Here is a 6,508-nt window from a genome sequence, read left to right on the forward strand (position 1 = left end):
GAATTCAACTCTACAAAGGCAATTTTTGCCTCCATGAATCAGGATACTTCATCCCCACAGTATCTAAACTTTTACATAAATATGACACACATCACACACCTGATGCTACGAAAGATATTTTGGAGTGCCATCCAAGAATTTTTTCAAATTCTTGAATTCATTCTTATTAGGGTCAAGGGAATAAAGGTTTAAGAAAATCAAACTGTTGATTTTTTACTCCTAGGGAAGCCATTAAGGGCACATTTGTTTCATCAGAAATCTATCTCTACCAAAGAGATTTCCATTTGACCAAGCTAATTTGCCACTTTTGGCTCATGAAAAATCTATCTCAGGGAAATACATGTAGGCACATTGTTATAAAAAGATATATGCCATTTCATGGGAGAATGGCAACTATCAGCTTTCCACCCAGGGATGCATTAGAAATTTCGCTCGTGAGAGTTTGCCAATGAACCAAACAACCCCTAAATCAAAAAATAAATATTCATGGAAGCTAGAACTGAGAAAAAATACTTTTAAAAAGAGGGGGTCGGGATGGGGGTGGAGAGACACTCAGCACACCTTCAATCCACAATCCAATGAGAATTTAAGATTTAACCCTCAAATGAGTACTAGGATGTCAATGAACATAATCAAAGGGGCCCTCCTGAAGGAAGCATGAGACTTGAAGAATTTGGAGGTCAAGGAGAATGGCATGGCTGGAGAAAAAGGTAATTGAGAAATCTAGGAAGCACAGACACAACCAGTAATAGAGCGCCATAATTGGCCACTAAAACCTGCTACAATGAAAAGATAATGTTCCTGAGGAAGCTTCCATTCAGTAAATAGTATCACAAAATCTCACTAAGAACTGAGGGAAGTCCGGTAAGGAACGTTCATGGTTCACTTTGACAAGTTAGACATGATCAAATTCAAGTGTTTCAATCTATTGGGTAAACATTATGCTCTAGCTTTTAGCAAATCAGTAGGATAATACAAGGCCATGTCAGTTGATTGTAATATGGCAGATGTGACAATTCCTTTACAAGAATAAATTTTGAATAAATTGAATTCTTTAAAAGTATCTGCATACGAATAACCACAAAACAAAACAAAAAGGAGCCCAAAAACCTTGAACTTAGTGTTTTGAAACTCGACTCAAGCAACGTACTTGGCCCTTGGCCTAGCCCAATGACTAGAGCGAGCCCCATGTGGAGTCACCCTTAATCTTTCTTCTATGGAAGGAAGGAAGGGATGATTCAAGGTAGACAGACAGGGATGCCTTCCGGTCCGGAGAACAAAATGTCATCATCACTATACAGCATGAGAATATTCAAAATAACCGATCGCACACTTAGCCCTTTCAGCATAATATAGAATAGCTATGGACTACAACCTTGTTGGGCCAAAAAAGGAAGAACTTTCAAAAAATAACCAAAAATCATTCAATCGAACTTAGAGCTAATAGAACGGTGCGGTTTATATAGATCCCAGGCTCTAAAAAATCAAATTATAACCTACCTTCAAATAGTTTTGAGAAATGTGGTTTCAACGCTAGAAATCTTTGTGATAGCCTTAAAATATATTTTCATCTTTATTTATAAAGTTTAAAGCTTCAAAAATAGTGTAGATTGACAGATCTATGAATACTTGAAAATTGACAGTCCAAAAATACATTACAAAATACATTATTTCCAAAACTTTAAATCCACTTTTTTCCCATGTCCATGCATTTTGATGTCGAGATGATCAATTTCAAGATATTTGGGCATCAAAACAATCTCTTCTAGTGAAATTTTTGAGGTAGGCTTTTATTTGATTGTTTAGAGCCTCAGCTCTATATAAACTTTTCCCTAATAGAAATCATTAAAAGGTGAAACAAGATGAAAAAAAAACTATAAAATATGGACTGTTAAAAATTTTTGATTAATGCCTTTAATATTTCAAAAAAATAAAAAATGTGAAAGACCCAAAATCATCCTGAAAACTATCAAAATCATCTCAAAAATCATATCTATGCAATATATTGCTTGTTTCTATTATTTCCAGATTTTTTAACATTTTCTTTAAAAAAAATTAGGGGGTTATTTTGGGGTTGGTCAAACTCGTCTCACCACTAGTGCAAGGCCGAGTTACTCGACCGAGTCTCGATGGAATCGGCTTAGTTATGAAACACTGCTTGAACATATCGATTCATCAAAGTTTCAACAACTGGCAGTTGACAAGTCAAGCTTCACCAGGCTTAAAGATACAAATGCTAGGTCTTGTTTTAGCTATAGGAGAGTTCTTAAAAATAAAAGAAAAGAAAGCATTTATAATTTCAACCAGGCAAAAGTAAATAGAAGCTTTTTAGAGCCTTTGAGCCACAAGGAAACTTGAAGGGAACCATGAGTGAATCTACAAAATGAGCAGTACATCATTCATATAAAGTATCACTTCCATTTTAATCATTGTATTATATCGTTTCTCTTATCATTTGCAATTGTCTACTTACACCCAGCAAGCAAGAACTTCAATGAACATACAGAGAAATAAAGTAAAAGAGCTGGTGAGATGACAAGGATCTAGTGGAAGTTCCTAGTCCTTTAGCATAAGAAGAACCATTCATAACTCCCAAATCAAGGCAACAAAAATTGAAGAGAAATCCTCAAAAAAAAAAAAAAAAAATTATGCTCACAAAATGTGTTATGAAGTACAACAAAGTGGGTAACAGAGTAAGAGTAAATAGCAGTTATTGAGTACTACAAAAAAACAACAATTATTGAGTATTACAAAAAAACAACAAAATTATACTTCAATCCTCCCAAAACAAACTTGGGGGCAAAAATGACTATTGAAAACCAAATGGAAAATTCCTAAATAAGACCAAGATCGTAAAATCACTAACCATTTGATAGTCCTAACCCCTGGGGAACTTTAGAAAGTGATTTAACAGACAAACATATAAAGAAACAAGAGCCTCAAATGTAACAAGGCCATAACAAATGGCCTAGAATATCATTCTGCAAAGTGTGGGGTTTGTATAAGGTGTCAACCTTATATTATTGAAGTAAGGTGCACCTCAAAACTATGCCGAAAATGCAGTTTCCATACCGCAAAGCCTTGCGATGATATGAAAATCCATCGTTGCCCCCAACTATAAAATTTAAAATTCCAAAAATAGTGATGACCAAGCAGATCTATACAAACTTGAAAATCTTGAAAATGGATGGTCCAGATAATGTGTTAAAAGATGAACTATTTTTAGACTAGTTCTTTTTTTCATGTCTATGAATCTCAAGATTGATATGATCAATTTGAGGATTTTCCAGTACAGGAACAACCTTCCCTAGTGGGTTTTTTAGGTGCACCTTACCCGTACTGTATATGGTTGACACCTTATATAAACTTTTTCCTTCTGTAAATGATATAAAGGTCAGTAAAAATGCATCCAGTATCAGAATTACAGGCCTTTGGAAATGTACACTTGTATTGGATTAGGTAATACATAGCACATGGATATAATAATATAGATATTATTTTAACTGTCAATACCTAATAACCAATAGTAGAGATAACACCACTCCCCTCATGTCTGTCACTGTGTGCTCTAGCATAACAATGGTTCATCTGAACCACAAGTCATCGTGCATATATGGTTAAAGTAACATGAACCACATTACTCGTATACTAAATTTAGTGCAATGGCAAATCTTATCAGCATGTCCCTGACATTTGAGCAACCAAAATGGACATCTACTAGGGAGCCATAGTTATATGATCAGAGATCAACTTCACATGCAAGAAACTGATTCAAACGGAAATGATGCACCTCAGAGGTCAGGCAATAACCACAACAAGATTGAGAGTACTACACAATTCATTATACAATCAGATTGTGATATTCCGCATAAGCAGCTGAAGGTGATATTAACTTATTTATATGAACAATTCATGCTTCAAATAATTGATCCAACAAGGAAAGAAAGAAACAACAAAGCAATCAGGAAAAAATGAAATTTAAGAGAAAAGATTAACAAGACTTGAAAACGGAAGGGTACCCAGATAAATGCAATGAAATAACTTATGAGCTTATGTGCCATCATGGTTAAACACCTGTCCTTGTTTTATCTTTTGGATGCCAGATTTCTGCAAAATATTTCAACCCCCATGCAAGGTCCTTGCTTTGGCATAAATGGGCACGAATTAATAAAGAACCAGATTAATACAGAATGGATGATAACCCTCTTGGGCTGTGCACATAAACAGAATGACTTAAGAGCAAAACAATAAAAGAATACCCTATAAAAACAGAGCAACCAGAAAAGAGAGATCAAGGCAAGAGCATCACATACCAGCAAGGGATGTTCTGAAAGAGCAAGATCCGCAAAAAAGGCTAGAACCTCTCTTCTTTTTTTATCACAAAGACCCCATAGAGAAAAAGAGCCACAGAAAAAAGCAAGAAAAACGTATGTCAGGATCTAGATCATTACAAATTCAAGGGGTTCAGTGATTCAATGATTGTGAGACCCTAGTAGCAAAAATGGAAGTGGACATCAAAACCAATATGTATGGCATTTTACCAAATTCTGAGTGAAGAGGTGTTCTTTTTTTAAGGACTATTAGAGACCTTTCACACAATCAATTATAAACAGTTCACACCACAGATATGCTGCTTCATATAGTGGAATGAAGAATCGTTTCAAAATCATCAATATTTATGATAAGCTATAGTATCTGTTCAAGACCAATTAAAGGCCATGGATGTCCAGATTATAGAAAAACTAAGAAATGATTACTATCAAAGGAAACAAAAGATAAAGAAAAGGATAAATACTAAAAGAAAAAGCTAAAATCCAAATCGATCACTTGCAAAAGGACAATCTAATGCTTTATATCCATTTATGTCCCTCCTCAAAAAAAAATGCTAAACGGTAAGAATATAAAATAATAAGCAGCAGCCATAAAATCAACAGGAAATAATAGGGAAAAACATAGAAAAAAAAATCACAAACCAACAAGAAGTCCTTTAGAAGGATCGACATTATAATTGCATCAAACCTCATTAAAAAAAAATCAGTCTAAGCAGCATACATATCAAGCAACATTCTTATAGGTAATCTAAATGATAACACTTAGAGAACTTGTCAAAAAGAAGATGAACATAGATAAAGAAAGGAACAGGCAAAAACAAAAACAAAAAAAAAAAGTAACTGAAATCAACTATGGCAAAGAAATTCATGAACTCCATCTCAGGGATAAATTATAAATGAAATATCCCTCAGATACCAGATGATCAACCAATCAGACAAAGTAAGTTCTACCCAAGATCTCTATTAATCAGAGCTTACCATCATCAGATTACATTGAACCAACAACATATTAAAAAAAGAAAAACGAAAAAAAAACAAAGCAAAATAAATGAATCAGAACCGTGAACGTTTGGATGCATTAGTAAAAACACAAATCCATGAAAAACCCAAATAGGGAAAAGACATAAAATGAAGTTAGGCATACCAATTCCATCCAAAACCCAAGTCACAAACCAGGAAAGAATACTCAAAGAGAGAAAGAAAGGAATGAAAGGAAGAAAGCAGCATGGATCCATCAATACAAGCCATTATAATAACAGTAAACAGAAACTGTTTTCCATTAAAATTTCAGTGTGCAATAACGAGATCTGTACCAAAAACATCAATCATAGATTCAGGAGCTCTAGGCTCAGGTGAAACAACAGGGCTCAAAGGTGGAGGAAGGGCAAAAACCGCCTTTGATGCAATCAGCTTCTTCCTCTGAGGAAAGCGAGGCCCAAAACCCCTAACAGATGACGAGAAACACGGGACGTCCTCAATAGCCATCAACCCGTGGCCGCCATTGTTATTATTCTCAAGATTGCTGTTATTAATCGTCTGAACCGCAAGATCAATGCCATTAAAAGACGATCCGAGCCGTAGTTCAGACGGGAAAAGGAGTTGTAATTTAGATGGAAAAAAGAGTTGGGTCCTGGCATGGATCTTGCGGTCTCTTATCTTTGCTAGAGCCCCTGGTTTGAGGTATTTGTGGAGTCTCTCCTCCCTCCTGGTGTAGTTTCTCAATCCCGTGTGCATCTCTGAGATCTCGATGGTGTTTCAGGAATTTTACAGAGAGAGAGAGAGGGGTTGAGTTTTGATGATGGGAATGGAAGTGTTTTAGAAGGAGAGAGGTAAGAGGCGGGAAAAAATGTGTGAGAAGGGGGTTTTAAAACGGGAAGAGGCGGGACTTTGCTGTGTCCACGCAATTTTTGCCCCACATCCCCTTGCCGCCCATTTCTTTTCGCATTTCATGCCCTCCAACCCTAATTTGTCCTCCCCGGTTTCAAAAGGGAAAATATCAATAAAGGGCATCAAACCTTAAAATATCATCAAAATGGGTCAAATTATTTGTAATGATATTTGAGGTTTTTTTTTATTTTAATTAAAAATACCCGGATAGCCCTTGGATGGTAGTTGAAATGCAAAAACAATCACCAACTCTAGCTCTATTTTGACCCTTCAATCGAATAACAGAAATA

General features: G+C 35.5%; 1 long non-coding RNA gene across 1 annotated transcript; it reads right to left on the minus strand.

Moving 5' to 3' along the window:
* Window positions 1-1,020: 1,020 nt before the first annotated feature.
* Window positions 1,021-6,302, minus strand: LOC148783142 (uncharacterized). Its single transcript, XR_016050456.1, has 2 exons — window positions 4,314-6,302; window positions 1,021-4,211 (listed from the first exon to the last, which is right to left on the minus strand). It is a non-coding gene; the product is annotated as an uncharacterized LOC148783142 (long non-coding RNA).
* Between the last annotated feature and the right edge of the window lie 206 nt (window positions 6,303-6,508).

The sequence above is a fragment of the Amborella trichopoda genome, chromosome 2 (assembly GCF_054954075.1).
Source record: "Amborella trichopoda isolate Santa Cruz 75 chromosome 2, AtrichopodaSantaCruz75HAP2 v2.0, whole genome shotgun sequence".
Classification (NCBI taxonomy): Eukaryota; Viridiplantae; Streptophyta; class Magnoliopsida; order Amborellales; family Amborellaceae; genus Amborella; species Amborella trichopoda.